General features: G+C 34.0%; 1 protein-coding gene across 1 annotated transcript in view; it reads right to left on the bottom strand.

Moving 5' to 3' along the window:
* The window catches only part of LOC131840666 (AT-rich interactive domain-containing protein 5B-like), an 80,231-nt gene that overhangs the window by 13,693 nt on the left and 41,967 nt on the right, over nucleotides 1-24,571 (bottom strand). The gene's annotated exons all lie outside the window — the stretch shown is intronic.

Here is a 24,571-nt window from a genome sequence, read left to right as displayed (position 1 = left end):
CTGTGTGTTATCTATGTATAATATGTAGATATGTATTATCGAAAAAAAAAATTTTTTATTTGTATCAGTTATCTGGTACCCATAACACAAGCTTTAGCTTAACTTGGGTCTAGATGGCGCTGTGTGAATTGTCCTGAGATTATTATTATTATTATTGTTGTTGTCTCATTAATTCAGCTTTTGCGGGGTTTTTTTCCACACTCACGGATCGAAACCAGTGTATGTGTGTGAATGTATGAGTACGAGTGTGTGTGTACTTATTGTGTGACTGGTGTTATGTCCTTTTCATCGATTTCCAGAATGTTTCGGACAGTTCGACAGATATGTATTATTATTATAATATTAGTAAGATATTCCCACCGGTGGACCATCACCTTTATATAATATGGTGAAAATAACGCTCTTCTCAGCCATCCCTTGATGCCAGAATGTTGGATTATATGTTTGGGGTGCTGTCACACCGAGAGACACTTTTTACCGACTGTACGGACGGTCTCGGTGGTACAGTGGTTTAACACCGCCTTGCTATCAATGAGAATACGAGCTGAGTTTCTTGTCAGTTCTTCTCATCTCGAAATCATTCCGTACTGACGGTAGATTTGACATATCATAAGAGTCAGTAATAGACCTACATGAATAAAGATATTTTGAATTCGAATGACAGCGGGTTCCATTAGTCACTCGTTTCAAAGATTACAAAGATTAGTATTCATGTGTTAATATAAATAACAATTGTAAAAAATAATGAAACATTACAAAACAATTTATGAATGAATTAACTTTAGGGGTGAAATTTATCAAAATCCTTTCTTATGTGATGCCTACGTCATAGTAGCTTTATGCATGCAAGTCTCAGTCCGATCGGTTTAAAATTGACAAAGTTTCATACAAACTTTCATCCCCTATTTTATCCCTTTGGTGGTAGAATTAATCAAAATCCTTTCTTAGCGGATGGCTACGTCATAACATCGGGCTGATATTTGGCATGCAGGTAGCATGCCAAATATCAGCCCGATCCGTCCAGTGGTTTGGGCTGTGCGTTGATAGATCACTATGTCAGTGACCTTTGAGTTATATATATATTGACGATTAGAACATTACAGTTTAAATAAATAAATATCTTACTAATATTATAAATGAGAAACTTTGTGAGTATAGATGTATATGTGTTATTCTTTGACGCAAAAACTACTGAAAGGATGTTAATGAAACTTTACAATGGTCTGCTGTTATCACTACGACTGATTTAATCTTATTGTATACTAGCTGTTCCCGCGACTTCGTTCGCGTGGAATTTAACTTTATTTTTCTAAAATAAAAGTAGCCTAAGTTACTCCTTATTACATCAGCTACCTGCCAAAAAAAGTTCTGTCAAAATCGGGTCAGCCATTTTAAAGATTAGCCGGAACGAACAGACCGACAGACACACAAACAAAAATCATAAAAATTGTTGTTTTGGTATATATATATTCATATGCATGTAGTAAAAAACGGTTATTTCAATATTACAAACAGACACTCCAATTTTATTTATATGTAAAGATTTATATTTGACCCAAAAAATTAGTGCTGGTTGGTAGTTTGTATTCACACGTTTCACGACTTATAAATGTAAACTTACAAGGATTATTTAAAAGAGCAACACACAAGTTTCTTGTTCGTTCTTCTTGTGATGAGAAAGCTTTCCGAACGAGCGGTAGTAAAAAAAATTGTTATGACTATTCAAAAGTACTCAAATTAAACTTATTTGAATAAATGATTTTCTATTCTATTCTATTCTATGTAGCTTATGAATCAGAATGACACATAGACACAATACAAAAAAAAATTATGAAATAAAAAAAAAGCGAACAAGAAAATCAAACAAAAGAAAATAATATATATAAACACATATACCAAAAACAATGATAAAAATGAAAAAAAAAATGCGTATCCATCACTGCGGAGCATCGTCACCGCGTCACTGTACTGATGTGTATGTAAGGGGCCCATCTCAGCATCATGCCATGACAAAAGCCACGACGCTGATAGTAAAAAAAATTCTTGACGCCAGAAATATTCTCATGTACCTACATGACAAAAGCCACTACGCTGATAGTAAAAAAAATTCTTGACGCCAGAAATATTCTCATGTACCCACATGACAAAAGCCACGACGCTGATAGTAAAAAAATTCTTGACGCCAGAAATATTCTCATGTACTCACATGACAAAAGCCACGACGCTGATAGTAACAAAAATTCTTGACGCCAGAAATATTCTCATGTACCTACATGACAAAAGCCACGACGCTGATAGTAAAAAAAAAATCTTGACGCCAGAAATATTCTCATGTACCTACATGACAAAAGCCACGACGCTGATAGTAAAAAAAATTCTTGACGCCAGAAATATTCTCATGTACCTACATGACAAAAGCCACGACGCTGATAGTAAAAAAAAAATCTTGACGCCAGAAATATTCTCATGTACCTACATGACAAAAGCCACGACGCTGATAGTAAAAAAAATTCTTGACGCCAGAAATATTCTCATGTACCTACATGACAAAAGCCACGACGCTGATAGTAAAAAAAAAATCTTGACGCCAGAAATATTCTCATGTACCTACATGACAAAAGCCACGACGCTGATAGTAAAAAAAAAATCTTGACGCCAGAAATATTCTCATGTACCCACAAGACAAAAGCCACGACGCTGATAGTACAAAAAAATCTTGACGCCAGAAATATTCTCATGTACCCACATGACAAAAGCCACAACGCTGATATTAAAAAAAATTCTTGACGCCAGAAATATTCTCATGTACCCACACAGACGCTTTCACACAAAATCCACCTCCACTAAACCACTACTGCCTACCCCATATAGCACTGCAGTCGTGAATATACATTATATAATTTATTGTTGATTTAAAATCTCCCCAATTAGCCATCTTCATTAACACGACCAATGATGCGAGCGTACGGCACAATGGACCGGCCGGTGTACCCCCGGACTTTATTTGGGGGGGTTGAGGGTGGGGTGGGTTTGTACAGGGTCGGATTAGTTATATTATTTACGTTTTAACTACCCGTGCACGCGAGTTTGTTTTCATATCTTCTTTTTTCTGATGTACAGCCATATTATGTTCAAATTCAAATTAAAAAATCATTTATTCATGTACGACATTTTAGCCGCTTATGGACGTCAAACTTTTTTACATTATAATTTAAATTTTTTCCCTACCGTCCAGTTCGGTATATAGATCCAATTGAGAAGAACTGGCAAGAAACTCAATTGAATTACTTTTTTTTAAGCCAGTTTATTTACAATGTATATTTATATAGGTGTCTATGTCTAACATTAAATGAAAATCCCGTGCATGAACAACTATTGCCATGCACGCTCATCATTCAAGTTATATTAGTAAACAACTTACAAACTATGTTACTAAAATATCCTTACGAATCATTACTAATATTATAAATATGACAGCAACTCATTCTGTCTCACTTTCACGCCAACACTACTGAACCGATTTAAATTAAATTTAGTACACAAATAGTCTAGATCCTGAGAAATGACATATGTTATTTGTAATGCAAAAAAGAGGGTTGTATGGGGTTGAAAGGGGAAATGAAAGGTTGTATGGAAGTATCGTATTTTTAAAGCTAGACGCTTGAAACTTATATTTTAGGCTGTTAAATATGAATAAATAAAAAAGGGGAGATGAAGAATTGTATAGAAGTACCGTCATTTCTAAAGTTTTAGGTTTATAAAATAAGAATACAGAATACAAACCACATATATCAAAACTAGAATATTAATCAATAAAATGTAATAATAATATTACACCCTTAACCCGTGCCTGTCTCATTCTAAATGAAGGGGGCGAACTAAAATTGCTTTCAAATAAGTAACCAACCCGCGGTCGTATTCTGTTGCGGTGAGACGATATCGAAACGAGACGAAGTCGATACATCGTTACCGTATTGTGCTTGTTAGAATATATTAATCTGTATCTGTTATATATATAACTCTACAAACGCGCACAATGTCACGTGTAAAACCTAGTGTGTTATATTATTCTATTTATTGACTAAAACGTCCTCATTTTAATCATTTTTTGTATTAATATTTGCTTCCATCGTATTTTTATTGTTTCATTCTCATCAATACATTGCTCTACAGACGCGAACAAACTCACGCGTAAAACCTAGTAATATATTATTCAACGCGTTCAGAATAAGCCGTTCAATTTACGGTTGGCGTTTTCAGGGCGAGTGTTTAAAAGTAATTTTCCCTCTTCGTTATGTATATAAAAAATCTGTTTGTCTGTTAGTTTGTTTATTTAATTTACTAATTACAGATGGCCATAGAGAGAGATTATATCCGTATGGTGATACGTAACCGCTAAAGTTAAATCTATTTTAGATAAACATTTTCCTGTTATCCCATTGACAACTAAATCTTGTTATTTTAAGGCTGCAATAGTAATCAAGTTGAGAGATGATAGAAGCAACCTTCATCTATTTTTTTATACTACGCTGGTGGCAAGCATACGGCCCATCTGATGGGAAACGTTTACCGTTACTTTATATAAATGAACAGCAATACGGCCATTATACCATAAATATTGTTATCTATTCTGTTAGTCTGTTACCTTTCTGAGTTTGTACAAATGTGACCAACTGTGACAATGACGGGGTGAGGTAAAAAATAACATGAAATCCGAGTAACACAATTGAGTCACACAGATATGACAACCTGTGACAATATCGTACTGAATACAAAAAACATGAATTCCGAGTCACCCAATTGACAGTCTCACAAATGTGACCAACTGTGACAAGATCGTACTTAAGAAAAAAATATGAAATCCGGGTGACACAATTGAGTCTTCAACCCCTCTCTCCTTTATTGTCACAGTTGGTCATGTGACATGTGTCATGTGACTAACTGTGACAATGACGGAGCGAAGGATCGAAATAATAATCTACTCCGTGTGACACGATTTATGTCCACAAAACTAATCAACCGCTTTTCTCTATGAACTTCGAACTCCTCATTTCCGAAGTAGGTCTCAAAGTTGACCGGTCCCTATGGATTCGCGGTTACAACTTTATATCAAACGATCGCGACGCCCAACGTTCGACCTAATTTGAAAATGTTTAATGTTATGAGTTTGAGAACATCACAGCTTAGTGGTTTATTGGTCATTGTTATACTAAAGGTAGTAGGTTCTAATCTAGTAGGTACTAAAAAATTACAATTTATATTTCCAACTGACTCTTTAGTATAAGAAATAGAAATAATAAATATAATACGATATACTAAATATATAAAATATAAAAGCGAAAGTTTGATTGTATATATGGATGGATGTTTGTTACTCTTTCACTCAGAAACTACTGAACAGATTTTGATGAAACTTTACAGTAATATAGCTTATATACATTAGAATAACACATACGCCATCGACTACCTTCTGCCTTCTCTCCTCTACCCAAAGGTTGTCTAGAAGAGATTGCTTAAGCGATACGACCACCTCTTTTACCTACATACTATGTATATTCTGTTAAATTTTTCTGAAAGGTGCAATAGAGTTATATAGAAATAAAAAAAAATAGGCTATAAACTTTATGTAGATGAAACCGTGAGCACGGCTAGTACGTAATATGTATGTATTGTCGAGTGCCCATAAAATAAACTATGCTTAGCTTGGGACTAGATGGCGCTGTGTACGTTGTTCTGAAATATTATGATTATTAATATATTATACATAGAAAACACCCAGACCGATACAAACAATCATACTCGTGAATACAAATGTTGGCATCGTGCGAAACGAACCCGCGATCATCAAAAGTAAGACATGTACTAAACCGCTAGACCACCAAGATCGTCTTAATAATAAACCAAATGTGTGTTAAAAATATTGTTACGTAAAAAAACAAACAAACAGTTTATGAAGACGTTCAATAAATAATACAATTAAACAAATTCCATAACCGCGAAATGTGGTAAAGTCATTCCAATACATAGAAACACAACCTAAACACAACATTTCTTAAGTCAGTCAAAAAAGACAACAACCCTACAGAAACCCAGTAGACATATAAAAAAAATTAAAACTAAAACAACATTTTTTCAAGTCGGTCAAAAAAAAGTCGACAACCCTATAAAAACCCAATAGATATATATATAAAAAAATTAAAACCAAAACAACATTTTTTCAAGTCTGTCAAAAAAGTCGACAACCCTATAGAAACCCAGTAGATATATAAAAAAAATTAAAACCAAAACAACATTTTTTCAAATCGGTCAAAAAAAAGTCGACAAGCCCAGTAGACTTAAAAAAAATTAAAACCTAAAAACAACATTTTTTCAAGTCTGTCAAAAAAAAAGTCGACAACCCTATAGAAGCCCAGTAGATTTGTGTTTACAATTAAATTTAACATAAACGCACACACGCGCGCCGCTCACACACGCGCACGTGGCGGCGCGCGTGTGTGCCGTACGCACGCAACACTGTTTGTTCACAACAAGGTGAACTTATACAGGCTGAGTGCAAATATTTATTTTATCTATACAATTTGTTTGGGAAACTACTCTGCTACCAAAATGTTAGGGAATTTACTCTCTGTATATATATAGGGAAAAATAAATGGAAGCGTCAGTCTCGTACCTGTATGGTTTCTTGGGCTTCAGGGTCTCGAAGATATTTTCGCTAGCTTTCCAGTTTCACAGTAGGTTTAACACAGTTCTAATTTATTTTAATTCACAACACAATGCGCGCGCGTCATGGCCGCCGTACAGTCAGTTCAGTACTAGGTAAGGGAGGGGAAGGAAAGACGCGGGAACAGAAACTAACGGACTCTAATATAATAATCTGTGCTTACGATGTTACAGGGTAGATTTTGAACACAATTAATTAAATAAAATTGAAGCGCCCGTTTGTAATTTCTAATTAAAAGCTCTTCACTAAAGGAATATGAAAGTATATAAGGTATTTACATGAACAATGAAGTAAAAAAAAAACTGTCTGTTCTTGCTAATCTCTGAAACAGCTGGACCGATGTAGACGGGACTTTCACTAGCAGATAATGAATGTTAGGGAGTAACTAATGCTACTTTAATTTTAGAAATTGAAAAAAAAAATTATATTATATATTTACACGTATAAAATTACATTCTATATTTACAGAATTATAATATTATAATATTATTGAAATCATAAAAAAATATGTAACAGTTATTTAACTAGCACGGAAAGTAATTATTTTTTAAACTGTATACATTCAAAAAAGATTTTATTTTACATAATTAACAATTTATGTAATCGTATACAACTATTCTATGTATAATATGTATGTATTGACGAAAAATATCTATATATTTGTATCAGTTACCCATAACACAAGCTCTAGCTAGCTTAACTTGGGTCTAGATGGCGCTGTGTGAATTGTCCTGAGATTATTATTATTATTGCTATTGTTAATTTTCATTGAGTACAATAATATTCTTATTCTACATTGATCAACCATAAGAGCAATAATCCAATATTAATAACAAAAACGGAGCACGCTGTATGTGAACATGTGACACGCACACATGGGCGGTACTGATAGCGAACCGAGCTGCTTCTATTCGGTGCAACGGCCGGCCGTCAAGGCGCGGACACACTGTACCAACAAATATATTTATTTTTATTTTAATTAATCATTTTTAATTTAATTTAGTAATTTTGTTCTATTTTTAAAATTCACCTATCTCTCCTTTACTCAAAGTTTCGAACTTACAGGTTGTCAACAAGAGTCCACCAGAACAAAGGCACAGAATAAAAAATGGCAGTATTCAAAATGTATTTTTTTTATAAGACAAGCATTTAAAGTTTTTTAAATTTATTTAAATTATTTTTACCTTTAAAGTTTTAATTTTACACACAAGTATTGTATAACATTTTAAAAGTATTTAGATAATGATTAAGACGGCGTGGTTAATTTAATTGACTTATATAAAAAGAGGCAATTATAGCTTCTAATTTTGAAAAAATAACATTTTTCTATTTAATCGACAAGGGCGAGCACAATAGATCTATGTAGGTCGCAGTGCTACAGGTGCTACACATCTGCAATAGCCCAAACAATCCAATAAAAAAAAATATTTAATCGACGAAATATCTTGTTTAGAAAGGGATTGTTAGTAATGTGGACTCATGACCCCATTACAAGTAATGTACCATATTAGGTTGACCTCCACGCGGTTTCCCCTGGAAACCATCGTGATAAATTCATGGTGAATTTATCATGATGTGCTAACTGACCTGACCTCATGTTCATCTTATCATCCTCCACTGGTGCCCCGCCAGCGTAAACCGTCAGCGTAGGCGGGTGCACCATTCCATTATCATCCGAATAAAAATCTTATTATTATTATAATAAACGAGGAAGTGTGTGAGTTCGAATGGATAGATGGAAGGTTGGATGTTTGTTACTCTTTCACGAAAAAACTACTAAATATTGTATTTCAATGATACTTTACAATATTTAGCTTATACATAAGAATAACAAATAGTCTATATAGAGGCGGGTGAAACCTCAGGCACAGCTGGTAATTAATAATAATATTAACCTTGGACAATTAACACAGCGCCATCTAGTCCCATGGTAGGTAAAGCTTGTGTTATGAGTACTAGACAACTGTTATAAATACAGAAGTATTTTTTTGTATATACATAGACAATATCCATAAAGAATACCAGACCGTTACAATCATATTCATGAATACAAAAATGTTACCGAACCCGTGACTATCGGAAGTAAAGCAGTGTGCTAAACCGCTAAACCACCGGGGCCGTCACATATATACATTGCAAGTTAAAATAAAAACATGTAAAAAAAATATATTCTAAAAATAGTACAAATTCCTGTGTGTACACAGCTTTATCGACATAAATTCTCAATAACACGAAATGGCGCGGAGGCGCGCGGGACGGGGACCAGCCAGGTCCGCACTCAGGGATATTATATATAACAAATATTATCTATACATATTAATAAAATTGTAGTGTCTGTTTGTAATATTGAAATAACCGTTTTTTACTACATGCATATGAATATAAATACGGTACCAATATATTTCAATTTACAATTTCTGTCTGTCTGTTTGTTCTGGCAAATCTCTGAAATGGGTGGACCGATTTTGACGGGACTTTTATTGGCAGGTAGCTGATGTAATAAGGAGTAACTTAGACTACTTTTATTTTAGATAAATGAAGTTAAATTCTACGCGGACGAAGTCGCGGGTACAGCTATTAATTTATAAACATATATCTTCACGATATCAGCTAGATGGGATAGTCAGAAGCATTAAGAACCGTCGACAGGGTTTCATTTTAAATCGATTTATAATAAAACCCTGGTTCGCATGGGTCATAATCTTATAGAATATTATAGCTATATATATAGAATCGATAAGGATGAAGCAGATGATGATGATGATGATATATAGAATCGATAAAATAAAAAAAAATCCAGTATTTTTTATTACTAAACAATATTACAACTCAAATCATTGTAAGATTCTTTCATTTACAAAAAAATATTTCTTAAATTATTAAAAACTATCCTTTTGTAATATATTACATCAATTATACTTATTAAGTGTACTATTTTTTAATCATGCACCAGCTTTGAAAACAATAAGAGCTGAGTTTCTTGACAGTTACTTTTACAGACAGTTCGAAATCATTCCGTACTTACAATAGATTTGACATATACGAGTCTGTAATAGACCTACATGAACAAAGATATTTTGAATTGAAAAATTATACATTCTGGGGTCAATTGTAAGCCCCACAAGTGGATTGTAAAAATAAATATCTTAACATACAATAAAATCGTAAAATCGAAAGTTATTTATACGTAATACTTGAATTGTGACAATTCTATTACGAATTATAAAGAATCTTAACTTTTAAATAAAATAAAATAAAATATTCAATTAAGTTTCTTGCCAGTTATTTGATTGAGTCTTCTCAATTGGATCTATATGCTGAATTGGATGGTAGGGAAAAAATTAAACTATTATAATAAAATAAAATATTCAATTAAGTTTCTTGCCAGTTATTTGATTGAGTCTTCTCAATTGGATCTATATGCTGAATTGGATGGTAGGGAAAAAATTAAAATATTGTAAGTTATTAAGTGAAAAATTCGACATTCATAAGCGGCTAAAATGTCCTACATGAATAAATGATTTTTGAATTTGAATTAGAATTTTGTCTATTACGATAAATAAACTTAACACAAATTTCCACATATCTAAACATTAGTATGCGTTCTACTTAATGTTGTATGAAATTAATTATTAAATGCAGGAAATAGCACACGGAAGCGAGGGAATCTCGTACCGCGCTGAGAATGCATGCGCTTTGGTTACAATACGCCGTATCTGCCAACACGAATTGGGATAACATAATAATAATAATAATCTGGGGGTGAGTTGCCATCTCCTCTCCTTAAGAGGGGAGATGAGAATTTTTGTAGTTTGGAAAATAATAATAAGTTTCGGCCCGTAAATGTGGCAAAAAACCAGGAAAGGTGAGAAAATGTAGAGTAAATAATAATAATAATAATAATACACATATACACACACTCATACATACACACACACGGCACTTACTTGGTTTCGGCCCGTAAGTGTGGTAAAAAACCAGCAATTTCAAATTCAAAATTCAAATTTTGAATATTGAATTTGAAAGACTGAAAAAATTTTGTGTAAATAATAATATAACATATTTTATATTATACAAACAATCATACTCATTAATACAAATGTCTGTATCGAACAATCGAACCCGGGACCAACGGGAAACTAAACTTGCTAAACCGCTACACCACTGCGGCTATCATAGTCTTTTTTATCTCAACATAGGCATGATGGCATATGGCATGAAAACTTTTCCATTTTTTATATACATCATCATCATCATCGCAGCCCGGAAGACGTCCACTGCTGGACATAGGCCTCCCCCAAAGATCTCCACGACGATTTTTTTATATACATATAAAAAAAATATTTTATATATTAATATAAACTAAATTATACATTACTTAATACGTACAATGGTTGAGAATAACACAAAATGGCCGACGTGTACATAGAAGGATAAGCTAAAACAGGCACGTATTAAGGTGTGAATAAATTGTTGAAGATATAAAATAAATATTGTACCGCCACGGTGTGTTTTAACCTGTTTGTATACGATACATATATATACATATCTACAACATAATATTTATATATAGTTTTATAAAATTATTATAATATTGTTTGCACCGTCAACAACTTACATATCTCTGCACAACTCATGGTTATCTGGTAGAAAATGCCATTATGTGGTTATCTGGTAGAAAATGCCATTATGTATTAAGTTCGCTATATATACATTTTTACTTATGTATGACGTGCTTTAAAGTTATTTAAATAAATAAATAAATAAATATAGACTATAGTAATTTGTCTAATGTAATAAATGTGTACATGTAATAAAAAATTTGTTTAATGACCAATACAAAATTGATTTTTACACTTACTTTTAGTTCTACATTTTTAGTTATTTAACCAAATTCGAAATTAAGTATTATATAATTTTTCATTTGTTTATTTTGTATTTTTAATTACCCGACTTGAAAAAGGGGTTATCCATACGACGTATATTTTTTATAACTACTGTATTTCATAAGAATAAATGAAAAATTATACTTAATTTTGTATTAATCATTTACGCCGAAAGGTCGTGAGTTTAAATTTTATTTAACCAAAAGAACATTTACTCTACTGTAATAGAAAAATCCTAAAAAAATATATTAATCTGAGAGAGACTTCAGACTCGCCCCTGATACATTCGATAGAAATGATGGCCCCACTACTAGCAATATACCATGCCGGGTCGACCTCCACGCGGTCCCCCCTGGAAACTATTGTGACGGGGGGAAAGGTGATTGTTAGCAATGTGGACTGATGATCTTATTGCTAGCAATATACCATGCCGGGTTGACCTCCACACGGTCACTGGAAAAATCATGATAAATTTCTGGTGAATTTACCACGATGTGTTACCTGACCTGACCTCATGCTCATCCTATCATCCTCCACTGGTGCACCGGTAAACCGTTAGCACAGGCGGGTGCACCATTCCATTATCACCCAATAAAAAAACCTTGTCAGGTATAATATCCGTAAAGGTAGATATAATATTTTAATAGAAACTTACCTAGTAAATATTTACACAAACAGTCGAAAGTTATTAAGCAAATACTTAATATTACGTTGCATTTTTTATTAATACTATCAAATCTATAATTGAAATTTCGGTCTAGCGGTTTAGTATACCGCTTACTTTACCGTCGCGGGTTCGATTCCTCGCACGGCACAAACATTTTTATTCATGAGTATGATTGTTTGTATCGGTCTGGGTGTTTTCTATATATATATATATATATATATATATATATATATATATATATTTTTATGTATTTTAGAAAGTTTACCAGTTGTCTAGTACTCATAACACAAGCTTTAGCTCAGTTATACGACCTCGGTGGTCTAGCGATCTAGCACACCGCTTTACGACCGATGGTCGCGGATTCGATTCCTCGCACGGCACAAACATTTGTATTCATGAGTATGATTGTTTGTATCGGTTTCTATGTATAATAGGTAGGTATGTATTTACAAAAAAAAAACTATATATTTGTATCAGTTATCTAGTACCCATAACACAATCTTTAGCTAGCTTAACTTGGATCTAGATGGCGCTGTGTGAATTGTCCTGAGATTATTATTATTTTTATTATACAATCTTTGTCAGATGCACTGTATACCCCGTACGGAGCCGAGTGCGGTTGCTAGTGTCAAATAATATAACAATTGTTGTAATATCATCACATTTTTAATTTAACACGAAATTGTTATTGACTCAAAATGGCCGCCGCATACGAAACAAGGCGACGCAGGGCCGTACTTAGATGCGTCATAATCTTGTATTTACTTTATTAATATACTATAATTAACAATGTTTAATTAATAATACTATATTTCTATTATTTTTTATTATTTAAACAAATATTAAAATTATTTACAAAATAATTTAATCATACCGACTTCGGTGGTGTTGCTGTTTAGCATACTGTCTTAGTTTCGATGTTTACGAGTTCGATTCCCCATACAGTACAAACATTTGTATTTATGAGTATGATTGTATCGTTTTTTGTATAATATGCATTTACAAAAAAACAAAATTATTTATACTTAAGTCTTTACATCAGTCGTCTAGTACCCATTACACACGCTCTGCTTAGTTTAGGACTAGATGGCGCTATATATATGAACAGTACTAAACACATCACCTAACTGCCTATAACTTCATGTTATCCTGGTACTTCACCGTAACACACTTATTGTTTTTAAATACACAATATAAAAAAAATTGGTCCAAAGAATAAAAAAAACTGTTAGGGGTGGCCAACCCTTATCACTTAGTGATATGATAAATGGATAACATATTCTCAGACCTACTAAATATGCATATAAAGTTTCATAGAAATCGTTCAAACCGTTTCGGAGGAGTGCAGTGACTAGTAACTGTCCTGACTTCATACTCATCCTATCATCCTCCACTGGTGCCCCGCCAGCGTATACCGTTATCGCAGACGAAGGTCTTGCACCATTACACAATGCAAGACCTTCGGTTCTATAATATATAGAGAGTCAACCGTCGCCTATATACATGAACAGTACCAAACACATCACCCAACTGCCTGTAACTTCATGTTATCCTGGTACTTTCACTGTATCATACTCTTGACCCTGACCTCATGCTCATCCTATTATCCTCCACTGGTGCCCCTACAGCGTATACCGTCAGAACCATGGGTGCACCATACAACTATCATACATAAAAAAACACTGATAACTGTACCAGACACCTTCAATTCTACAATACTATATATAGAAAGCGTCAACCGTCGCCTGAACAGTACCAAAGACATCACCTAACTGCCTTTAACTTCATGTTATCCTGGTACTTTCACTGTATCACACCTATTATTTTGTAAGAGCATGGAACTGACCCTGACCTCATGCTCATCCTATCATCCTCCACTAGTGCCCCTACAGCGTATACCGTCAGCAACATGGGTGCACCATACAACTATCATACATAAATAAACACGACTGATAACGTCATCACTGTACCAGACACCTTCAATTCTACAATACTATATATAGAGAGCGTCTACCGTCGCCTGAACAGTACCAAAGACATCACCTAACTGCCTTTAACTTCATGTAATCCTGGTACTTTCACTGTATCACACCTATTATTTTATAAGAGCATGGAACTGACCCTGACCTCATGCTCATCCTATCCTCCACTGGTGCCCCTACAGCGTATACCGTCAGCACCATGGGTGCACCATACAACTATCATACATAAAATAAACACGACTGATAACGTCATCACTGTACCTATTTGTAATTATAATCACTTCTGTGATAACTTATTTTTTTATGAATATACTGCCGTCAATAACACGAAATGGCGGATGGTGACACAGGGCCGCACTAGGAAGTGAGTATTTAAAATATTTACGTAATCATTTCACAATAGCACTATATACCAGAGTCTGTTATAAATCTGCCAGAAAAAAGATTTAAATGTCAAATAAAACAGTTCCTTTGCAAAAAAAGCTTACTATAAAATTGAAGAATTCGTTAACGATGATAATGTTTTTATAGAACAACTTTAAATCCATAGCACTGACAATATTATCTGATTACATTAATAATGAGTGCGTAGCGACTTCCTATGTTGATTATCGCATGCCTCTTACTTGTTATACTGTAATTATTTATATAAAAAAAAAATCTATTAAAAAGAGCAACACACAAGTTTCTTGCTCATTCTTCTTGTGATGAATCTGCATTCCGAATGAGTGGTAGAATCAAAATATGACTATTCAAAAGTGCTTGTAATGAGTTTATTTGAATAAAGATTATTTCTTTCTTTCACTACGTACAATACGTTATATAACTGGAAGGTAAGAAAAATTAGTAATAAAAATATATACGTTCATAAGTGGCTAAAATATCCTATTATAAGTATTGGTATGAGAATATCATATATGTTTTATTATCTAGCTGTATCCGCGATGTAGTCGTTAAAATAAGTTTCAAGCTTCTAAAATACAATCTTTCATCCCCCTTTCCACACCTTACAACCCTTTTTTCGCATTAAAAAGTAGCCTAGGTCCTTTCTCAGGGTCTTTCAAACTATCTGTGTATCGTTTGAGTACTTTTGGAGTGAAAGTGCGACAGACAGACAAGAGTTACTTTCGCATTTATAATAATATATATTAAATAAGGAATATTATATTACATAATAATAATTTTAATTAAGGTAAGTAAGGGTTTAGGAGTATATATATATGTTTATCCAAAAAAAAGCAGACGAAACCGCAGGAAACTTCTAGTTTACGACTATACATCTTCACAAAGAGCTAGTGAAATTAATGCACGTGATATCCAAATACGACCCTGGCAGAAAGCAGTGAAAGATGAACGCGGGTCGATAGCGGCGATTGTGCAATCTTGATACTATCTTACGTAACAATAACAATGTTATATTTTTTTTATAATTTTATAGAATAACACTGTTATACTTTATAATAATTGATAGTAATCTACCTATATGTGAAACCATCCGTAGCTGTTATTTCATATACACAAATTTACATCCCCTATTTAATTTGATCATAAAATTATTTCATGAGATAAATTCAAATGAAAAAACAAACACGTAAGTTTCTAACTTATTCTTGTAATGAGACGTAAGCTTTCTGAATGAGTGGTAGATAAAAAAAATAAGCATGACTATTAAAAGTGCATACTTTTTATTTTATTTGAATAAAGTTTTCTATTCTAAACTATTAATTTATTCATGTAAGACGTTTTAGTCACTCAGGTCAAGTTTTTGTATTTATATTTTGTTTTCATACTACTTAAAAGATAGACCTGTGTAGGTGATCTTTTCTTTATTTCTAAATTACTATACTACTTTATTTCTATATTAATATTAATAAGAAGAAAGATTTGATTGTCTGTATGCAATGAATAGGCTCCAAAACTACTAAACCTTAATTAAATTTTAATTGCTTTTTTTTCTGTAATTGGTGCAATAAAAAGTATAAATAATAAATAAATAAACCGAAATAATTCCTTTACAATTGGAATTTATATTCTACTATCCTAATTCCTGATAAATATAGGCGATACAATATTTTCAAAACGTTATGGATCCGTATGAAAACTTTAATAATATAACACAACGTGTGAATAAAACACAAAAAAAAATCATTATATCGCGTACGCTGAGGAAATTATTAACAATTAGCAAAGTGATGTGATTTATGTTTTCAAATAATCTATATGTGAACACAGCAAGTAACTTATAGTTAATTAAAAAATAAATTTACTACAGTTATGTAGAGCATATTGATATCAAAAGGACTTCAAAGGGATAATTTGTCAAATACCCATGTGAAACTAGGGTGGGCCGCTAGTATATAAAATAAACAGACAAAGTCACGGGCAATAGCTGATCATATCATACAGTCTAATATAAATATTAGATTAACACATTAATACAAGCTCGCAGTATTCTGGAAAGTAATAAAATCGGCAAGATCATCACAATAATGTGTGGACCGGTTATTTTATTGGTATCATTTCGGTAAACCTGTTATTAGTATATGCTAATCAATAAACGACGTAACGTGTGTGAATTTGAATGTTTGTGGAATCTCCGGAACTACTGCTCCGATTTTGAAAATTCTTTTAGTATTGGACATCCCGTTTAACAAGGTCTAGGCTGATATATATTTACATAATATAAAATAAAGTCGGCATCGCTGTCTGTTCGCTTCTATCTTTTAAATTAGGCTATGGATTTTATTGCAGTTTGCAGCAATAGATAGAGTGATTCAAAAGGATGGTTTATATGTATAATAGAAGCATGTGAAGCTGAGAAATTCAAAGATTTGTAATGTTTTCCGGTGTCGGTCGGGTAGAGTCATCGAGTATCATTAAGCTACCAATAAGAAAGAAACTGCAAAATAGTAATAGATCTGATAACTAAACATTAGGATCTTTATGAATTTGATCAGCAAAGAGGCGTGATTAAATTAGTAAAGTGATATTCAAGTCTAAACATCTGTTTAGGCGTACGGAACCGTTGTACGTGGGCGTCTGACATTGTCCAGGCCACTTTTTTACATAACTGTGAACAAGGTGACCTTTATTAGAGATTGATAGCTCTTATTTGTGTATTGTTCATCAAATAATGTTTTTTATTTGCATAATTAACTTTTATATTTCTTTGGAATTGGAATTACAAACAAAGCTGATGACCTGATGGTTATCAGCTTCAGGTAAACGTCACCTATACTCGTCTGATGGTAAGTGGTAAATGTAACCTACCTACCTATATCTTGCTTGTTCATGCATATACATATATATGAACAAGCAAGACTTCACATTTTCATGTGACGTAGGTATATTAGGTTAGGACGGTCTGAAAATCTATAATATTTCCCACGGATCGCTCTTTCGTCCAATTCAAACGGGGATCGAAATTACAACGGCTTAAGCCGAGGTTCGAACCTCTGGCGGAGCCTAAAGTTATATGCATCAGGCGGGAGTTAGCCTTCAGCCACTCCATAAGTCCTTCCTTTGATTGGCACTCCAAATCGAAGGAAGAACTTATGGAGGACATATATTTTCACTTGCCCTCTATCAACCGGTGAAGCCGTAAAGGCCAGCTCAGGCCAACAGCATTATAGTAATCCGAAATCTATAAAAGGCAACGTCGTTCAATTTGGAGGGAAGCGGATTGTTAGTAATATGGTCATGAGAACTCCATTACTAGCAATGTACCATGTCAGGCTGACCTCCACGCAGTTCCACCTGGAAACCATCTTGATAAATTCCTGGTGAATTTGTCACGATGGGCTAATTGACCTGACCTCATGCTCATCTTATCACCCTCCACTGGTGCCCCGCCAGTTTTAACCGTTAGCGCAGGCGGACAACATTCCATTATCATCCATAAAAAAAACGTCGTTCGATTAACGTTCTGTACCTGATATCAGCCAGGTGTAGAGGTTGATATCCTCGAATGTCCATCAACAGATCTCTGATTACGAATAATGTAATTAGTAAAAAAATATGTGCAGATAAAAAAGCTAAATGTCCGTCCGGCAACGAGTCAATTAAAACACGAATTAATCCAATATGCATCGCAAGAACAAGGTAAAAACAAAACGAAACAATTATAAAAATACATTTTTTAATTTATTTACGATGCAATATTATATCTTAGTTAAATATTGTTATATCTTGGGAAATTCCGGAATCACTTTGACACCGATTGGAATTTTTTTTCACTGTTTCATTGGTACATGTTTCCAGAGTTACACAGGCTATATAGACATATAGATAGGAAATGCGCATATGACATCTTTGTGTTCCATCAACATATATATTATAATATGCCTGGAGAAATCACACATCGCCATCTAGTCTCAAACTAAACATAACTTATGTAATGGGTACTAGATAACTGATCGATATACTTAGACACATTTTTGTAAACACACATACAATCTATACATAGAAAAAACTCAACCAATACAAAACTCGTGAATACAATTTTTTTAACATTTAAACAAACAAACAAACAGTGCGAAAGGTCGAACCTGCGACCATTGATAAAGCGGTGTGCTAAATCGCTAGACCACCTACTCCGTCCCATACCAACGATGACAGATTAACACCAATAAATTCTTGTTTAAACAAAAATAACAATCATACAAAACAAACAAAAAAAATGTTACAAATATCAAGACTTTTACACCGCACTACAAAACCTCACAAAGTTTCAAACACCGCCAAATGTATAACGGCGTAAGTATCAAATCGAATATTTCGGCATCAAATAAAATTTCACTTTAAACGCCATCACGTTAAATACTAATTTTGTTTGTATGTTTACGTCACTTGTTAATGTAGCTTGCTTATATAGAATTTACAGATTAAGAAACTACGGTTTTTAGCTGTTTTTTTTAATGTATGTACCTATCGCTCGGTTTTATTTGCTTAATGCGACTAGGTGATGCACGCGACTTCTGTGTTGAATTAATATTTGGACTATTTGTTACTGCAATTTCTTTATTTTTACATGAGAATTAGTTAATATTAATAATAATTGGACAATTTATACGAGCGCCATCTAGTCCCAAGCTAAGCAGAGCTTGTATTATATTAGAAACCTGACAAATATGTACTTAGAATTTTGAGTCAATTTCATTAGCTTTACATGAGAAATAGTTAATAATAATAATAATATCCTTCGTCATTTGGACCCCAAGCTAAGGAGAGATTGTGTTATGGGTACTAGATAACTATATCTGTTATATAATACGTAGAAAATACCTAGATCGATACAAACGATCATACTTATGAATACAAACGTTCGTACCGTGAGAAATCCAACCCGCTACCATTGGAAGCAAAGCTATGTATTAAAGCACTGGACCACCACCACTTTGTTGTAATAACAGCTAGTAGCCGCGACTTCGTTTGTTTTTTATTATATACCAATATCTCCTCTCAAAACAGTGTTAAGATCCGTTCAGATTTATAGTAGTGAAAAGCCAACAAACAGAAAGACAAATTTCCGCAGTAGGTACATTATATTACTAAATATTTGCACTGTTACAATAACAGCTAGTACCCGAGATTTCGTTTGTTTTTTTTTTATTATAAAAATACCACCCTCGAAATGTTAAGATCCGTTCAGATTTATAGTAGTGAAAAGCCAACAAACAGAAAGACAAATTTCCGCAGTAGGTACATTATATTACTAAATATTTGACTTACATCACTTTACACCCGCAACACTGTCAGTAGTAGGGATTACAAACACTCGATAACAACGTGTATCGATTAATATGTTTTTATCTTGACTGATTTCAATTGAATCAATCATAGGACTGATAAAACATATATTATTATATACTAGTTGCTGATATCGGGTATGCGGACCGAGTATCGAACCCAGGACTTACTCTAGTCTGTTTATTTAACACTAGCTTTTGCCCGCGGTTTCGCTCGCGTTAATTTATCCCCTTAGGGATGGAATTTATCAAAATACTTTCTTAGGGGATGCCTACGTCATAGTAGCTTTATGCATGCAAAGTCTCAGCCCGATCGGTTTAAAATTGACAAAGTTTCATACCAACTTTCATCCCCTATTTTATGCCTTTGGTTGGTAGAATTAATCAAAATCCTTTCTTAGAGGATGCCTACCGTCATAACATGTACCTGCATGCCAAATTTCAGCCCGATCCGTCCAGTGGTTTGGGCTGTGCGTTGATAGATCACTACGTCAGTCACCTCTGAGTTATATATATTTAGATTATCATCCATTAAAAATGCAAAGCTTATATAACTGTGCTTATTAAACTACTGACAGAAATACTTAAATACATACATAAGATATATAGAATACACCCAGACCGATACAAACAATCATAGTCATGAATACAAATGTTTGTGCCGTGCGCGGAATCGAACCCGCGACCATCAGGAGTAAAGCAGTGCTAAACCGCTGGACCACCAAGGCCGTAATGATTTTCTATTTTATTTATTACCTAAAAAAGATACAAATGTTTACACGAGAATTCGAACCTGCGACCGGGCCAGAACCTGCGGTACGCTCAACCACTAGACCACCGCGTTTACCATATATTATACGTACAATTGTACATTACCATACTATTGTATATATAACTTTATTACCGGCCAAACCCGGGTAAATCAACTCTAGAACCGAATTAATCCGGTACGTACCGGTTCCGAAGTGGTGTGTGGTTTAAGTTAAAAACTAATAGCGGGATCATAGCCTACCCGACCAACCGTTACTGGGACTTAGTAATTAGAATAGAAAATCATTTATTCAAATAAACTTAATTTAAGCACTTTTGAATAGTCAACATTTTTTTTAAATCTACCGCTTATTCGGAAAGCTGTCTCATCACAAGAAGAATAAGCAAGAAACTTGTGTGTTGCTCTTTTAAACAATCCTTGTAAGTTCACATTTTACAAGTCGAAACGTGTGAATACAAACTACCAACCAGCACTAATTTATTTAGGCTCAAATATAAAAACACAATAAGATTAAATCAGTCATTCAATTGTATGAAAGGTTGTCAAAAATTGTCAATAAACATCCTATTTTAAAATATTTCTTTATGTAAGGGATTGTCTATTAATCGCCGAGGCTTTAAAGAGAAAAACCCTTCCAGGTTTGTCAAAAATCACGAAATATCCCAAGGGGAAGGGGGAGTATAGTAAGATATCACGTGTTATTTTTTCTGTTTTCATGGCAATCAAACAACAGTCCTTAATTTCAGAGTAAAATAGAATTATAGTTTCTACCTGTATTCAAAGATGATATTCTAAAAATTTTAAGATTCTTTGCAGGCACTAAAAATACGCGTGATGTTGGGGGGACGGGGGACGGTTATCCTAATCCTAACTACGTCTCACCAAAGAGGTGAGGGGGCGGACGAGTGGGGGGGGGGCGTTGTCCTAAACCTCAATAGTAATAGATAATGTAATAGGGCTGATGAGATGCAGCGGTCTCTGGGCAGTGCCTGAATATCAGTGATTTGCTGTTTGTATGCTGCAAACAATACACTGAGGTGCTGCCTTTTGGCGTATACTATGCACACACTACGTTACACCCCTCCGATCGATCCCCCGTCCAGTTCAGACGGGGATCGACATTACGGCTTGAGCAGAGGTTAGAACTCCTAGCGGTGCCCTCAGAGTAAAGTCGTATCCGTCAGGCGGGAGTTGTCCTTCAGCCGCTCCATAAGTCCTTCCTTTGGTTTGGAGTGCCATCTGCACTCGCCCCCTATAGTCCGGTGAAGCTGTAAAGGCCAGCTGCGTTCAACAGCATTATAGTCCAAAAAAAAAAACTACGTTACACTCACCGTTTTTTTTATTTTTGTAACTGTATTGCATTTTACCTGTATATCAGTATTGTATTGTATTTTGTTGACTGACTAATGTAATTGTGTATTCACTTTTAATTTTTATTGTTACTATTACTGTGCCTTGTGTGTGTGCGTACCTTAATGGTAAATAAAATTTTTATCTATATATCTATCTAAATAACATTTTTTACAATTTTTGTCTGTCTGTTCCGGCTAATCCCTGAAATGGCTGGACCGATTTTGACGGGACTCTTATTGGCAGATAGCTGATGTAATAAACAGTAACTTAGGCTACCTTCATTTTAGAAAAATAAAGTTCAATTCCACGCGGACGAAGTCGCGTGTACAGCTAGTACTTAATATACATAGCAAACACCCAGACCTACACAAACAATCATACTCATTTTCACCGTGCGAGCAATCGAACCTGCGACCATCGGAAGTAAAGCGGCGTGCTAAACCGCCAGACCACCGCGGCCGTCATACGATTATTAATACACGTGGCTATACAATAGCAATTGATCAATGGCCATACATTACCAAAGTAAATCAAGTTACGACTGTTACTAATCCAGTGAAAGCCGATGCTATGTTAAAATATCCCGACTCAAGTCACAAGATTACCGCGTGTTATTTTGCAGAATAGAAAATCCTTTAATAAAAAAAATAGAGATTAAGTGCGTAGCGGTTTCTATGTTGATTGTCGCATGCCTAATCCTTGTTATTAATTAAATATAAGTAAATCAATATTCATTTAAAAGAGCAACACACAAGTTTCTTGCTTATTCTTCATGTGATGAATGTGCATTCCGAATAAACAGTAGAATAAAAAAACTTGACTATTATTTCTATTTCTATTTCCTTTAAACTGAATTTAGGCACTTTTGAATATTCACCACATTTTTAATCCACCGCTCATTCGGAAAACTGTCTCATCACAAGAAGAATGAACAAGAAACTTGAGTCGGAAAACTGTCTCATCACAAGAAAAATGAACAAGAAAATTACGTCGGAAAACTGTCTCATCACAAGAAGAATCAAGAAGAAACTTGCGTCGGAAAACTGTCTCATCACAAGAAGAATCAACAAGAAACTTGAGTCGGAAAACTGTCTCATCACAAGAAAAATGAACAAGAAAATTACGTCGGAAAACTGTCTCATCACAAGAAGAATCAACAAGAAAATTACGTCGGAAAACTGTCTCATCACAAGAAGAATCAACAAGAAAATTACGTCGGAAAACTGTCTCATCACAAGAAAAATGAACAAGAAAATTACGTCGGAAAACTGTCTCATCACAAAAAGAATGAACAAGAAACTTGACGTGTTGCTTCTTTTAAATAATCCTTATAACATTGTACTTTTAAGTCGAAACGTGCGAATACAAACTACCAACTAGCACTAATTTATTAGGGTCAAGTATTAATCTTAATCATTACATAGTATAAAACAAAGTCGCTGTCGCTGTCTGTCCATCCCTATGTATGCTTAAATCTTTAAAAATACGCAACGGATTTTGAAGCGGTTTTTTTAATAGATAGAGTGATTCAAGAGGAAGGTTTATATGTATAATACGTGTACACCCGAGCAAAGCCGGGGCGAGTAGCTAGTAATATTATAAACGCGAAACTTTGTCAGTATGGATGTTTGTTACTTTTTCACGTAAAAACTACTGAACGCATTTTGATGAAACTTTACAGTAATATAGCTTATGCATCAGAATAACACATATGCTATATTTTATATTGAAATATAGCGCGGATGAAACCGCAGGCACAACTAATACACAATCAGAATCAGACGTAGTGAATAGAGCAGATTAGGCCCTTAAAAGCAGCACTCGTTCACGGGTATGACGTATATTTTTGACAGACAACAACTACAAAAACTGTCAGTACTTGACAAGGTTCAAAATCCATCATTTTCAGTTTAAACTTTTGAATACCAACTTTATACTTGCCGTATTTGGTAACCCGCTACCAACTCATGAATTGTACCACACGCTACATCTGTTCTATTATTAGTGCCCAATCGATAAACTGACTTAAATGTGACAGTACGTACGTTTCGTAGACTGTTTTAACCGACTGCACAAACGGGGGTTGTGTTTTACAATATTATTATGCACTTTACAATATTATTATTGTTTTACAATACACATATATTCCCATACATTCATACGATATCTTATCTATACTAACATTATACAGCTGACGAGTTTCTTGCAAAAAAGTCCCGTCAAAATCGGTCTAGCCATTTTAGAGATTAACCGGAACAAACAGACAGACAGACAAAAATTGTAAAAAAAATGTTATTTTGGTGTTGTTTGTTTGTTTGAACGCGCTAATCTCAGGAACTACTGCTACAAATTGATAAATTATTTTTGTGTTGGATAGTCCATTTGTCGAGGAAGGCTTTAAGCTATATAACATTACGCTACGACCAATAGCAGCGGAGCTGCA

The sequence above is a fragment of the Achroia grisella genome, unplaced genomic scaffold, assembly GCF_030625045.1.
Source record: "Achroia grisella isolate CSIRO2021 unplaced genomic scaffold, CSIRO_AGI_Agris_v1 utg149, whole genome shotgun sequence".
NCBI lineage: Eukaryota > Metazoa > Arthropoda > Insecta > Lepidoptera > Pyralidae > Achroia > Achroia grisella.
This window is presented reverse-complemented; position numbering and strand designations above follow the sequence as displayed.